The sequence below is a fragment of the Bos taurus genome, chromosome 11 (genome assembly GCF_002263795.3).
Source record: "Bos taurus isolate L1 Dominette 01449 registration number 42190680 breed Hereford chromosome 11, ARS-UCD2.0, whole genome shotgun sequence".
Lineage (NCBI taxonomy): Eukaryota > Metazoa > Chordata > Mammalia > Artiodactyla > Bovidae > Bos > Bos taurus.
The window spans coordinates 70479522-70495631 of record NC_037338.1 but is presented as its reverse complement, the minus strand read 5'-3'; the positions used below and the strand labels follow the sequence as shown (position 1 = coordinate 70495631).

General features: G+C 44.6%; 1 protein-coding gene across 1 annotated transcript in view; it reads right to left on the bottom strand.

The window, feature by feature from the left end:
- Positions 1–16110, bottom strand: part of ALK (ALK receptor tyrosine kinase) — a 732834-nt gene that overhangs the window by 167537 nt on the left and 549187 nt on the right. The gene's annotated exons all lie outside the window — the stretch shown is intronic.

Genomic DNA, 16110 nt, shown 5'->3' with positions numbered 1-16110 from the left:
AGTCACTTAGTTTCTCTGCTGCCTGGCTTGCTGTGAAGTGAGGAGGTGATGCCTGTGAGATCTACAGTTTGGGCTCACTGGGTGGGCCGTTCTTTAGCAGAGCAGAGGCTCTAACTCTTGCTTTAGGCTGGGAACACTCAAAATGGATTGGCCACATGGTCCTTGGATACTGTGGTCTATCCACTGTCAGCAACCCAGAGAGTGAAGGCTGTGGAGGCATAAGCCCCAGTTCTTATTTGTTCCTCACTGACCTAAGGCCTAAGAAGACTGGAAACAAGTTACACTAGGCTCTTCCTTTCCCTCAATTCATGGTCCATATCAGACCCCTGACCTCACTAAAGTAATGGGAAATTAGGGATAGAAGGATGGAGAAAGGACACAAAGGCTTGGGGGGTAAGACAGGAGGTGGGAAGTAGAGGGATATGGAGGAGAAACAGAGAAAGGGAGAATATGGATGGAAAGGGGTGCAGGACTGGAGGGAGGGTGAGAATTAGAAGAGTGTGGGAGAAAGAGGGACAGGCATGGAGAAGGAGGTACTGGAAGGAGGCCAAATACAGGAAAAAGGCAGAGGCTATGGGCTTCCTTGGTGACGCAGACAGTAAAGAATCTGCCTGCGTGCGGCAGACCCAGGTTCGATCCCTGGGTCAGGAAGATCCCCTGGAGAAGGAAATGGCAACCCACTCCAGTATGCTTGCCTGGAGAATCCCACCAACAGCCAGGCACAGTCCATGGGGTCGCAAAGAGTCAGACATGACTAAGTGACTAACACACACACACGGAGGTAAGTGCTGAACGTTTAAGAAATTCACTCCCTCCTTCCCATCTTGTTTCCCTTCCTTCTTTGCTTCTGACAAACACTTATGAGGACCCCACAACCTGACACACAGTATTCTACATCAATAGTCTAGGTGCTAAAGGTGCAAACACGAGCACGACGTGGTCCTTGCGTGCAAGGAGCGCACAGTATATTGGGAGCAAGCAGCGTTTACCGTGTGGCTAGGTGTGGAAAGACTACCATAGAGGGGTGTGTACATGGCAAAAGGAGTGGGCGATTCTGCGGGCAGAGGGAGGGCCAGGGAGGCTTCAGGGAGATGGGTGGGTCTCAAGATGGGAGGAATTTCTGGGCTCTTCTACATGCAGCTTCCCCTCTATAGCCTTGCTGAATTATCTTCACACAAGCCCTGAGTTAGTCACTCTAGTTTCCATATTTCCATGACGCTGTGAAACAATTTTATCTGCATTCACTGCACTGTATTGTAATCACTTCCTTTCATGTCTGTCTTACTCACTGGACTGAGCTCTTTAAAGCTTAGAAACTTGGCTTAATTGCTTTTATATTTATATTGCCCAGGACCTAGCATGGAACCAGCAAACAGCAGATGTCAAAAGAAACCACCTCCTACACCCCAAACCCCCTAAAACAGTAACAAAACCACATTGACTGGAAGTATTAGGCATATATAATTTCTCTTCCAATGGTTCCCATTTACATGGGTTACCACAACAACTAACTTTCTAGCTAGTATTGCTGTCACATTGCTGACATTTTATGTGGAAAAAGGTTAAGGTGTTTCTCTGAATGCTTTCATTAACATCCACGCATTTTCCCCATCTTTCCCCCACCTCTCACTTCCCTTTCTTTTGCACGTGCCTCTTTCCCTTTCTAGGGATCCTGAGTGGAAGTGGGTGAGCCTGTTTCCCTTTCATCCTGGCTGTCTAGAGCCTTTCCCTATGAGTGTGAGGTTTCAGGGATCTCTTCTCAGGCACAACTTGGGCTGTGTACTAACATAATGAATCGATGGCTCTGGGAATGTCTGTTTCCTGGGAACACAGACCCTACTTTGGCTTCCTCATTCCTGGGGACTTTATCCATTGCTGCTGGGCTATTTTTTGGAAAACAACATATCCAGGGAACTGAAGGCATGACCTTTTCCATGGAGTGGTGCCTGTCTGAGCTCATACCACTCAGCCTAAAGAGGCTGGTCTCTTGACTCAGAAATCAAGTGTAGGTGGAAGTCACATGTCCTCCTCAGAAAAGCTTCACTTCCACTGGGACATGTCTGCTAGGTCTATGAGCTCCCCGAACCACTGTTACCCTGGATCTGAGACACAGGTTTGTTGCCTGTCTAGACTGTAGTTCATGTGGCCTATGTAGAGGTTACTCAGGGTATTTTGCTGAAGGAATTGTGTCTTTTAATCTTTGTACTCAATGATGGACACATTTTAAAAAGAGAAATAAATAACTTCAATTCATCATCCCTACTCTGAAAGCAGGATATTTGGAAAGCTGTACAGTTTGAGTCAACAATTCAGACTCAGTCATCTCTTCAGAAAGGTTATTATGAAATGTATGGAAGAGACCAGATTGCAACCTGTGAAAAGCATTGGGAGAATATAATACCTTAGCTGGAAACTGGGGTACTGCTGCTGTGAACTGACACCCCCACCCCTACAAGACTTCCTTCTTCCTCCCATCTTGGGAGTGAGATTATAAAACTCTCTAATGATCTCACTGAAATAAATCTAAGCCCTTAAAAATGTCATCCAACCTCACAGTCCCTCATTATTATGGGCCATAAACATATATTCAAAATGGGAAAAATCTAAATATGACTGGGTTAATGTTCTACATTCAATTGAAGACTTTCATGATGAGAGATTAATTAAAGGGAGGCTTCTATCCAGACTCCTATATCTAAGAGCTACCCCACCTCCATGGCCAACATTTGGCATTCTCAGACCTAGAACAGAAGTGCTCAGCTTGGGTAATGATCACATTGTCTCGTGGCTCCGGGAAAGGGGAATGAAGTGGTATGAAGAGCTATGGTGATTTCTCTGAGACAAAGGACAGGTGTTGACCTGGGGAAGGTTCCAGACAACGAGGTTAGCTTGCTGTGGGCCTCATGTCACTGCTTAGGAAAGCTGGAAGCCCCTAGCACACCTGCAGTAAGAAATTCTGCCAGTTCTTTCTGAAGGACACACTGTCCTTTAAAAAATAGCCACTAATCATTCCTCAGAAGTGCCCAGGTTTTCACTGTCAAGGAAACTGAAGCCTGCTGAGGGATCCTTGCCAAGCTCTTCCTTAGCAAAATGAATGAAGGAGAGCTGGAGCTCAAAGCAGTGGTCAGAAGGCCTCCCAGAGGCTGGGTGAAGCTGCCCTGGTAGAGATCAAAGGTGGAACAGGGAGCCAGTGTGGGTAATAGAGTGACCCTAACATGTCGCTTGTTCTCATTAATTAATTCATCAGTTATTGTTCATCCATCAAACACATTTTTATTGAGGATTTATTATGCTTCATGTATCAGGCCATTGTGTGAACTGGTAGGATCCATTTTGGTGAGTAGGGGCAAGAAGGAGGAAGAAACATATAGAACTCTAAAAACAAAGAAGGAAGAGAATTTTTCAAAAATTTCCTGTGCTATTTTCTTATACAGGTTGTCTCATTGAGTCTAAGCCCATCCCTGCAGAGTTGGCATTAAAATGATTCTCATTTTATGAAGAGAAGCAGGCAATGCTTAGAGGGGCTGAGTTCGGTGAGTGCTGTGTGTGGCTCCAAAAATCTCCTTCACCATGGGGCATGGTCCTCAGAGAGTGTGCTATCTAGATGGGCAGGGACACATTCTCAGGGAAGAATCAAGAGTTTGTATACACTCTACCTCAAACAGACTAGTTATAAAAGTGAAATCACTTTCTATGAGAAGCTGTGAGCAGTAGATGCCTAAGGCTAGTTAGTGCCAAATGAGCAGTTTAAACGATGATACTGTGGGAAGTTCTCAGCCACTGGGGGATGATGAGATGAGATGATATGAGACTTCTGATGGTTGCTGATGAATACCTTGGGCTGGGACCCACGGAATGACTATCCCTGGCTTGTTCAGAGGACAGGTTGTTGATCTGGTGGGCTGGAGTGGGATTTAGTCAGAGGTCAGTCAGATGGGAGCAGACTGAGGATGCAGCTTGGGGCAGAGAAGAGAGAATTCAAGGTCTCTGAGCTTGATTTGACATGTTATAGGAATCTTGAGAAGGAAACAGATGAAGAAGTGCTTTCAAAAAATGAATCTGGCCATCACAGAACCCAGACTGGGTTTGCTTTAGGTTGAGATCTCTTGTCAGGGGAGATTCTGGGCTGGACCACAGAGATGCTCACACTGTACTGTGGGGCTCTGACCCTGACTCAGGGTGACAGTCCACATCCAGAAGGGATGGATGTTGGCTGCACCATCGTAGAACTTTGAAATATTTAGAGGTCTTTGTCTCCCATCAAAATAGTTGTGGAACTCTTTCCAGGAAGATCATTGAAAAGGGGGAACTGAAAGCTCTCTCTGGAGATTATTTAGCTGGAGGCACAGCTGGACAACTGGAGTCAGGATCTGTGATAATATGATATTATCATGATTGGGCTTCCCAAGTGGCACTAGTGGTAAAGAACCTGCCTGCCAATGGAGGAGACGTAAGAGACATGGGTTCAATCACTGGGTCGGGAAGATCCCCTGAAAAGAGCATGGCAACTCACTCCAGTATTCTTGCCTGGAGAATCTCATGGGCAGAGGAGCCTGGCAGAATAGTCCATGGCGTTGCAAGGAGCTGGACATGACAGCGACTTAGCATGCATTCATTATCATGATTAGGAAAATTATGATTCAAATTATGATGGTATTTTTGAACACCCCTCTGAGGTTTCTTTATTTTGAGCTTTGCAGACACTTTCCCTCACTTCTATTTAGAGAGTTGCTATTGCTTTCTCCAGGCATTGCCTTTGATGGGGGAGGCCACATACACTTGAAAATACAGATTTTCAACAGTAAGATCAGGACTTTTTCAAGAGCAAATTAGACCTTGGAGTCAAAAAATTGAGTCTTGAATACCTAGAACCAAAAATAATAAGACTCCTAAAACATAGGCCTTAAACCCCATAAATAAAAATCACAGAGTGAGATAGAACCTACAATGGTGTGGAATAGACCCCATAGACAATAAGAAAAGGAGAACAAATGATGTGGCTCTGCTAGGGCAACAAGGGTTATACATTTCCTACCTGGGGAAAGGCTTGGCCTGGTGAGGGCATGGGACAGAGACCAGGAAGTTTGAGGATATTTGCAAACAGGAAGACCTGTGTGCCCTGGGTTAGCACCGGGCTGCTTCAGTAGGGTCAGGAGAGAGGGATGGGGCAGCTGGGAGGCTGAGGGCAGAAAGGGACTGTGAACCCAGAGCAGCACAGGAGGGTGTCAGGAGCCTTAGTATCTCCTTTGAGGAGTCCAGAGGTGGCTAAGTGGGTGTGGACAGAGCTGGAGAGGCTTGTGGATGGAGCTGGAATGATCCACATGGACCTGCAAGCCAGGACTCACTCCCTCAGTCACACTCAGGAGCCTGGCTCAATGACCAAAGACCAACAGGGAGTGAATGAGTCTCTTAGGGAAGGCCAGAGTACATGGTTCTTTCATTACCAACTGGCACAGGGCCTTCGCATTGTTACTGGCTCCCCAGAGGAATGGGAAGGGCAGAGGGGAGGAGTCTGAACTAGCCAAAAGGGACAGAGAAAATTCCAGTTCCGAGTTGACTCTTAGAGTTGACTTTCGATTAAGCTATTTGCCATCCACAGAGATGGGAGCCAAGTGAAGTTTAATTTGTAAGTTTTGCATATAGACTGTAAAATTTACATCCTCTATGTGATATTTAAAATCCTTTCCAATGGGCTGCTTCTCATAACCTGGTTTGGATTTTCTTCCCTGCCATAACTCTCCTCTTAGGCATGCCCTTTTCCTGGGCTGAGCGTGGGCTGGTATCTCTGAAGATACAGGCTGAGACAGAAGGTTCCAGTATGCTTATCACCCATTAATACTTTATCAGGATGCTGTGCATTCCATTTGTTTCAATTAAAACCTCTTATTGAACATCTGGTCTGTGCCAGGCTCTTGTGCTGGATGGTGAGGATCTGGCATGAGGCTCTGTGGGCAGTGGGAAACAGAAATATATAGATGCTAAAGCCAATTTCTAATCTTTCCAATGCTGAGAAGTAGTAGGAAGAGACTGAAGGAAAACAAAAATGGGATAGGACGTCAAAAGCCATGACTTGGCCACTTGGTAATTTTAGAGCCCTAACTTCTTTGGGTCCCAGTATGCTACCCTGTAAAACTGGGGATAGTGGGGGGGATTAATTTAGTTCCTTTCCGGATGCTAAATGATATCAAACTTGTGATTTTCAAAAGTGAAGAACTGTAGAGTTCACTGAAGCCGCAGAACGCAAGAGAGTTGATAGAATACAGCCACCACAAGCACCTCTGCTCTTTGATTCCTCTGTAACATCCTCAGAGCCACCTCAAAGTCCTATTTTGAGTAGATAGCATGGAGGTGAGTACATCATGGGTCAGCAACCTGTCTAGTCCTGGTGGTGTTCAGGACTCCAGAAGGGGTTTCTAGATGGTGTATACTGGAGGGTCCACTCTTGCAATAATGATAACAATAACAATAATAGTATTAATGATTTTTATTATTATGTTGGCATGGAAAATCTGGAATTTAAGCTCATGCTATGGGTGTGTTTGTCTGCCTATACTTACAAAGTAGAAGTTCCACCTAAATGACTAAGGGGACATCTGAAATCATCTGCAATGTTGATACATTTGCCTTGTTTACACTTTCCAGCTGCTGATCTCAATTTTCCACTCGGCTTTGCATTCACAGACACTTTCCACACTGCTCCCTCTTGACTCATTTGTTCATTCACTCATTTAACACTCTGTGAAAACTCAAAGAGCCCCTATTGTGTTGCAGGCTTTGAACCAAGTGCCAGGGATACAGAGATGAGGTGGAAGGCTTGCAACTTAGCAGGAGGGGAAAATAACAGAAGCGAAAGTCAAAAAGACTGTGGATGATCCACATGAGTCCTACAAAGCCTTGCTGAGCTCTGTGGACAGAGCTCATAGCACATGAATGGAGTTGTCTGCATTGGAACCAAAGGCTGGGGTGGGGTATGGAAGGAGGAGTTATACACCTGACAAAAGAGCCCACAATAGTGACTGTGACTGTGTGGCTCCTTTTCTATTTTTTGTCTCTGAAAAGCAACAACCAACAATTAGAGACTGGGGGACCTCATATGTCATCGGAGCCTCTGATGAAGTTGTACCAGTAATACAGAAACATGGAAGAACAAAGAAAGATTTTTTAAAATCTAGAAAAGCCTAAAGAGTTTGGGTTCTTTAATAAGGTCTCCAGCCTTGGTTCTGGGAGGCTGGGTTTCTATTGTGGAGTCCAGTTTCGAGATGGTGGGAAGATGGGAAGCCCAACTGATGCATCTGCACATATCCCAGGTAAGGAGATCCCACCTTCCTTATCAGTGAAGATCAGAATCTTCAACTTTGGTCCAGAAAGAGAACTTCACAGTGGGGGGAGTGGCTAGATCTCAAGACTTGGCTCCCTCCCTTCCTCTTTTCTTCCCTCCTTTCCTCCCTCTTCTTTGAAGATTAGCCATTTCCCTGGAGATTCCTATAAATCACTACTACCATCTTCAATCTGGTCTCAGGAGTGACATTTAAACCCTTTAAGACCCGAGACAGTGCCCATACAAAACTCTTGGACTACAACCAAGGTAAGCTGGAATGTTCAATGTGACTCTACTGAAGACTGGGAAAGACAAGGGACAAAACTTCAGGTGTGCCCCATGAGTTTAGACTCTGTGTTTTGCTGACCCCAGAAGAGAGCTCTCCTAAACCCAGTGACGTTTCCTTCTTGGCTTCTAGTGTCTTCTCATGCAGTGAGTGCAACCTCAGCTCCAGTACCCAAGAGCTCACTCCCATTTCATTTCTTGATGCTCAGAAAAAAATACCAGATCCTTTTATCTACCTAGATCCTTGCCTTTGCCATGTGATCAACACCAGGAAAGACTTCCATCTTAGGTAAGACCTCACTCAACTAAAGATGATGATCTTGTCCCATAGGCACTCTCTAGGAGTCCCACATCCAAATGTCCCTCAAAACCTCTCCCTGTTCCTGAGCATGTTCATGCCTTCCCCCCCCCTCTCTTTCTGTGTGTGTGTGTGTGTGTGTGTGTGTGTGTGTAAGAGAGAGAGCATATGCATTTCGGGTGGGTGAGGTCCTGAATGAGAGGGTGACAGGTTCATGAAGGGAAGGGAGGAAACATGGGGAAAGGGAAAAAGGAGGAGAGGAGAAAATCTCTGCTTAGAATAAGAAGGAAAAGACAGGAAGACTCTACATATGCACGCCCCAGATCCATCCCAGATCCATCCAACCTGCCTGTCTCAGCTTCTGTCCATGGGTGCAGAGCCAGAGGTCTGTGCCTGGAATGAAAGCGGAGCAGGCTCACTGATAACTGAAGTGGCCACAGTGATTCCATGGCCCGATTTTCTTCTTCTCACAAGGAAAGGAAGAGAGTTGAGAAGATACTGGGTTAACAGACAAACAAAAAGATGAAGACATCCACAGCCTAGGGGAGACGGAAGGAAGAAAGGCTGAGAGTGGGGAGATGTAGGGACAGGCTGTCCACAGGATGCCCAAACAAACAACTGAGAAGGGAAATGATCTGTCTGCCTTTACTTATTTCTTATCACAGAGTAAACAAAAGGTAGGACTCTGAATGGAGTAGAAGCTTTGGCATTGCACATGCCACAGGTAAGGGATGAGAGAAAGGAATGGGAAAAGGGCCACATCAGGAGAAGGATGGCAGAGAATGGCCCGACAACAGGGCTCTAACATTACTGTACATATGTGCCGTGTGCATAACATGAGAGCACATGACAGCCAGTGAGCAAAAGTCTGTGCTTGCATACTAACAGTAAAGAAAAATATCATTCCTGAGATGGTAAGATAAGCAGAAAAACATCTCTCCTTGTAATTACCATTACAAGGAATATTTTCCATTCTTATCCATATAATGTAATTCTGGGCATTCCTCACCCTAGCTTTATATACTCGTGGGCCCAAGTTCATAGGACAGAGACTTCAGGCTACTCACAGGCTCTCCTTGACCTCTTGGGCCTGCGGCACAGGGAGCTTGCTTCATTCCCAGCCCTCACAGAGACCCAAGTGACCTTCTCCCTTCTGCTGCGCTCAGCTGTGACAGCTCATTTGCCTGCCCTGCTCTGTGCTCCTGAGCCATAAACCTACAGACAGGCTGCCTCCTGACCCCAGACTCGGGCTACCTGTCCCTGGAGCAGTGGGGAGCTCTTCAGAGTCAATGTCCTCACTATATTTACATTTCACAAACGATTGAAAAGATCAGCTTATAAAAGCAAAAAGAAAGGCGAGGCATTTAACCTCTTTGGGCCTTTTAAGACAACAGACTTATTATGTTCATATGAATTTCCTGGAAGAAGCCTCTAATTAAAGCTTATTGCCTCTCAGCTGCCATTGGCTGGCAATGTGGCTCGTCCTTCCTGTTCGTTAGAATAGAAGGGCATCCCAGTGTGGTTGTAGCCTCACAGAGCCCATGCCCACCTTCCGGCCCATTCCCCTAGTGAGCTCCGGAATATCCCAGTGCCGCCATGATGACCCCATTGCCCCCTGAGTGGGAGCTGGGGTCCAGATAGGATATTACACCCGTGTTCTTAAAGGAAATGGTAAGACCCTGCTGTACCAGCTGCATGAATGGTTAATGAAGGGTAATTAGTTAATGTTCGTTAAGCGTTTTCTAGATACAAAATTTTGGCTAAGAGCTAAATGAAGAAGCAAAAGCCAAAAGACTGCATTCACCCACATGCTGCTGAGAGAATCCCAGAATGATGGAGCTGAGAGAACGAGGGATCCCAGAGACCGTCTGTCCTGTGGTTTGCAAACTCTACACTGCAGGGCTTTCCAGGAAGCTGCAGAGCAACTAGTCTCTCAGTGTTTCTTCCCCAAACAAATCACAACAAGAAAGGCAAACTAAAGTTCCACAAAAACCATGATCACAGCATGACTTGAGGATGTAGAATGCCAAAAATGGCAAAATAACCATGAGGGAAGAGAAAAAGCCTCACATCCCAGCCACTTAGGCTCCAGCGTTCTGAGTCTATGCCCCCCAGCAAGCAGAGCAAATGGCTCCTTCAGCCCATACTACCCCGGAAGTTGCTGAGCCCCTGAAGTGAGGAGCCCTGTGCAGGGGTGCCAGAAGAGAGGAAGTAAAATGTCTCCCAAGTCTTCAGATAAGGTTTACAAACCCCTCCCTGTATCCTCCTTCAAACCAAACCAAACCAAACCAAACCAAACCAAACCAAACCAACTCTGAGATTAATTCTGTCCTTGAGGAAGTTTAAAAGCTCTAGGTCAATGCACAGGGGACTTTGCAGTCTAATATTTGGTTAGTTTGTCCCTGACCTGGTACCTAAATTTTAGGAACTGAGCCTTTCTGGTAGCTTAGGTAGCTCAGGGCCCTGCTGCTGGTTTCTGGTGTCAGTGGAGTTCTGCCTGCCACCCTGCCCTTCCTCCGTGGCTTGCACTGAGAGGATACCTCCCCTTTGGTACCTGCTTGACCCCAGGCCTGTCTGTACTTCCTCTGACCCATGTCCCTCTGTCCCCCTGAAATGGTGCTTCACCAACATGTCCTCTGCTGTTCTCCCAGTGGCAGAGAAGGATGAAGTCACCTTCCAGAATCTGGGGGATCGCTATGAACAGAAAAGGTATTTTATTAATTGTGCACAGTTTGCACTGGAGCCCAACATATAGCCTGCTAATTTCAATAGAAAATGTCCCCCAACTCCAATCTGGAAAGACATATCATGTTGATTCTGTGGAATCAACCCCCACAACATCACTACACAAGCATCCAAGTTCGAGAAGCATTGGCCCCACTTCACCTCAAGCCACTTATTGGATCCTGGCCCCTCCCAATTTGCCTATAGCCAAATGACTTTAGCCATTTCCTGTGTGGATGACACTCTGGAGGCAGTGCAGTGAGCCTGATCTCAGACCTATTGGGCAGAGTTAACCTGTCCCTCCTCTAGCGGATGTCCTTAGACTTCACTGAGCCCCTGAGTTGTACAATTCACTATGGCTGATTTTCCTTGATGACTCATACCAACTGTTTGTGTAATAGCACAGTTAGTTAAGAGTTGCTGAGGCCATTGGCACACCACCATGACACACTCTTTGGACTTAGAGAAGAGTAGAACTAATCCTGTTTGGTTTCCCACTAGGTTCTAGGTACTGTTTTACACAGGCATACAGATGAACACGTTCAAACCCCACAAGGACCCTGGGGCAGGTACCATCCACGGTCTGTGTTTCACACATGAATGATCTAGGACTGCAGGATATAATGGACACGTGGCACCCAAACAACTCAAGACCCAAATGCATGTTTTCCTCATCCAAGTCCTATCCTCCTTCCACTATTCAGTATTGGGTGTCCATTCTTTCTGTTGCATCTTTTTGTTCATTTCACCTGTTATGGCCCCTATCAAAGAATGAAAGAAACAGGAGGCGAGGTTGGAATATATGAATTTTGCTGTCAGCTCTTTCAGGAAGATGAAATGGGGGTGGGAGAGGTAGTGGATTGAAACCAATGTTCAAACTGACACTCTTCTTATTATCTCCGGAATTAATTTATCTGGGTCCACCCTGTTTGCCTCACAGCTCCAGGGCCAGGTTTTACGGAATGGCTACAGAGGAACCTTAGAGATGCAAAAAGGGAACACAGTTTCACCAAGCCCCTCATTCATCACCATCTGGAGCAGTAGTCTCATTAATAACTGGGGCTTAATCCTCCAAATTCAAAGAGACTCCCATTACCCAAAACAATAATTTTTTTAATTACCCAAGCAGAATGGCAATCGCATATTGAATACTAAGAATGACTTAAACTAATAAATACTTTTGGAAGTTCCTTGAACATTTTAATGAATTAAAAATTATGAAATATTTATAAGCAGTAACAACACCATTTAGTACCATTAATAAAATAAATACATTAGTCAGAGAATGGAATTCATTGCTATTTTACTACTAGACATTGATGTCAATGACTGAATATTGCTCCAAATTACTTGTAAAATAGACCAATTATTTTAGTGTGATTAATCTTTTCAATTATTTCTTTTATGTAGTTGTAATTTGAAAGTAATTTTCTTTTGGGAGTACAATGACCTCAGCACACTGGTTCCTTATTTATTTATATTTTAAAACCTTTTGTGTCTGCCCCCATTTCCAGGTGATTTTTCAATGGTCGAATGTTTAAAACAGTCACCCAAGCAATCATTCTTGTTCCTAGGCACTTTGTGGGGGCATTTCTAATTGGCTTTATTAGTGATTATGAGTAAGCCATTCCAGAATATAAAAGTCTCTGCCAACAGCAGCTATGCATCAGAAGGGAAAGGAGGGGCGGACAAAGTTCTTTCCTGGTTCCACCAGCTGGGGCCTGGCTGTTTTAGATTGCACGCTTAATTGGCTTGAGGAGGCAATGTGATAGTCGGGTCAATGTACTTTTAGGGTCTTCCCTGGACTTCAGCCATCCCCATGGGATTAAACGGTCCTTTTCCTTTGGGGAAACCGGATTCTGTGCACTTGAGTCACAAAAGAAAAAAAAAACTGACTTTATTAAAGATAAAAGCATACAGAAGTAGCTGCCTTGGAAATTAAAATGTAGATCTGGGTTATCAGGATCTCTGTTGGAAATGGGGTTTTAGAGGTATATGCTGAAATGTCTATGGATAAGATAATATAATGTCTGGGATTTAGGAAAAACAATCTGGGAAAGGAAGAGTGCAGTGGTGGGTTATAGCCAGCTCACACTCACTGGTAAGAGCTGATTGTTACATTTTCAGAAATCTTGCAAGCTAGCTGGTAAACATTTACTACTGAAAATTAAATCTTATAAACTGACAATTAAATAAAATAAATGATTAAAAAGATAGTATATTAAATGAAAACAAACAGCAACAACATAAATGAAAGGTGGGTAGGACCCTGCCAACATATAACACACCATGGGCTAGTCCTACAGAATTATTCAGTCCTGGTTCCTGAATGGGGACATTCAGCTCAGACGGGGGACATGGGAGAGAGAGGGAGATGGTATTCATCGTGCCAAGGACTGTGCTAGGGGTTCTACATACAATATCAGTTTTAATTTCCCAAAACCCATAATTATATATTACAGATGTTCAAGCTGGTTTTAGGAAAGGCAGACAAACCAGAGATCAAATTGCCAACATCTGCTGGATCATGGAAAAAGCAAGAGAGTTCCAGAAAAACATCTATTTCTGCTTTATTGACTATGCCAAAGACTTTGACTGTGTGGATCACAATAAACTGTGGAAAATTCTGAAAGAGATGGGAATACCAGATCACCTGACCTGCCTCTTGAGAAACCTGTGTGTAGGTCAGGAAACAACAGTTAGAACTGGACATGGAACAACAGACTGGTTCCAAATAGGAAAAGGAGTATGCCAAGGCTGTATATTGTCACCCTGTTTATTTAACTTCTATGCAGAGTACATCATGAGAAACGCTGGGCTGGAAGAAGCACAGGTTGGCATCAAGATTGCCGGGAGAAATATGAATAACCTCAGATATGCAGATGACACCACCCTTATGGCAGAAAGTGAAGAGGAACTCAAAAGCCTCTTGTTGCAAGTGAAAGAGGAGAGTGAAAAAGTTGGCTTAAAGCTCAACATTCAGAAAACGAAGATCATGGCATCTGGTCCCATCACCTCATGGGAAATAGATGGGGAAACAATGTCAGACTTTATTTTTGGGGGGCTCCAAAATCACTGCAGATGGTGATTGCAGCCACGAAATTAAAAGACGCTTACTCCTTGGAAGGAAAGTTATGACCAACCTAGATAGCATATTCAAAAGCAGAGACATTACTTTGCCAACAAAGGTCCATCTAGTCAAGGCTATGATTTTTCCAGTGGTCATGTATGGATGTGAGAGTTGGACTGTGAAGAAAGCTGAGCACCAAAGAATTGATGCTTTTGAACTGTGGTGTTGGAGAATGCTGGGAGCCAGCGTGAGGAAATCTGCCCATGGCAAAGGTCATGAGAAAGGAGGCTTGGCATCCGCAAAGGCAGGATCGAGCCTCAGGAGTCCCCCTGGAAATTCTGGAGCATCGACCCCCAAAACCATAGTCTGCCTACTTTACTGCTTTGTGCTCTCACCTACACCTCTGACTTTATGGGGAGCTGTCCCCCACCACCTCTCTCTGAAAAAGAGTTAACTTACAGCTCCAGTTAAAAAAGTTCCTGGGCGTGACAAGAGTGTTTCAACTTACAAACTCCTTTGGAAGTCCTCTAGCCTGCCTGAACAGGTTCTTCCGGCCACATGTGCTTGTTCACAGCCTCCCAACCATGAGAGGCATGAGATGTTCTAAACTGTCTAAATAAAGATTCCTTTGAGCAGTTAAAAGATTGATTAGAAATTGTATTGGTGAGGGGTTTTTCACTTGTTGGGCCAATGTTTGCTGCTAAGTTTCCATATCCCTTACCTACTGTGTCCCTGGGAGTGTATTGATTAATATAATTGGTGTATAGGAATGTAAGTAGTAGTTTTAATGTTTGTAACCTTGGACCCTTGAGTTAATTCTTTTCTTGTTATAGCCCACCACACCTTTGCCCTGTAGGAATGCAACTTTATCTAATGCTTTTGGAGGGTGGCACTTGACTTTAGAATAATCACCTTTAGAGAAAAATAAGTTTTCTGCAGAAAGGGTCATAAAATGTTAACAGGACTCCTGGCCAGAAGATGATGTAAATCACCTAAACTTTTGCATATGATAAGTTTGCAGGAAGAAAGCCTGGCTTCGATTAGGATCAAGGACTGCTGTCCTTGCATGACTCTACCCCTTCCCCCATTATCCTCTATGCACAACTTAAGGTATAAAAACTACTTTGGAAAATAAAGTGCAGGCCTTGTTCACCAAAGCTTGGTCTCCCCATGTCGTTCTTTCTCTCACCTTCTGGCTGAATTCCCATCTGGAGCATGGAGGCTCGTTAAACCTACTAATTTTGCCTGGGCTTCTAAGATCTGACCAGGGAGGCCTTAGTGTCTCCTCTCCTTCAGGAGAGTGGGAGGACACCCATGGCCTACGTAGGGACTCAAATTCCTTATCTTGGAATTTTATTGGCTTTCCACGTAAACCAAGTTATTCAGCCTCTTTTCTCCACTGAATTTTCTCACTGAGCTATCTTTATTTAACCACTCTATATATCTTTAATTCTATCGTATCCTCATCGCCGAAGCCGTCTCCCCTTCAAATCCTCTGACTCCACCAGGGCTGGACCCTGGCAGGAGAAGACTCTTGAGAGCCCCTTGGACTGCAAGGAGATCCAACCAGTCCATTCTAAAGGAGATCAGCCCTGGGTGTTCTTTGGAAGGACTGATGCTAAAGCTGAAACTCCAGAACTTTGGCCACCTCATGCGAAGAGCTGACTCATTGGAAAAGACTCTGATGCTGGGAGGGATTGGGGGCAAGAAGAAAAGGGGATGACAGAGGATGAGATGGCTGGATGGCATCACCGACTTGATGGACATGAGTTTCAGTGAACTCCGGGAGTTGATGATGGACAGGGAGGCCTGGTGTGCTGCGATTCATGGGGTCGCAAAGAGTCGGACATGACTGAGCAACTGAACTGAACTGAGTCCCACTTACTTATGAGGAAAACAAAACTCACAGATTGGAAAAAAAAAAAAAGAAACCTCCTCTGAGATCAAAAGGGTGGTAAATGATGGAGCTGGAATTCCACACTCATTCTGATTCCAAAGCCTGTAATCTCTCTCCTACATTGTAACAAAAAAACCTTTATTCACTACTTACTATGGGAAAAACACTGTTAGTTGGTAATTGGGATGTAGAGTTTTTTTTTTAAAAGACAGTCTTTAAAAAAATAGAACCTAGCATCTATTGAGCAAGACACATAAATAACTCTGGAAAGAAGTAGGCTGTTTTAAAACAGAAATATATAGAAACACAATTCTGGGCTGAGACTTCTGGGAGAAGATAATATTTGAGCAGAAATCTGAAAGATGTGGCGGACTGGGAGAAGCAGATATTGGGAATGGAGGGGGCATAGCTAAAAAAAAAAGCTTAAAGGTGGGAAGGCACTCAGGGAAATGTGAGTAGATCTCAGTGGCTAAATGAAATTTTAGTCATTCTAATGCCTATCTTTTAAAGAGCACAGT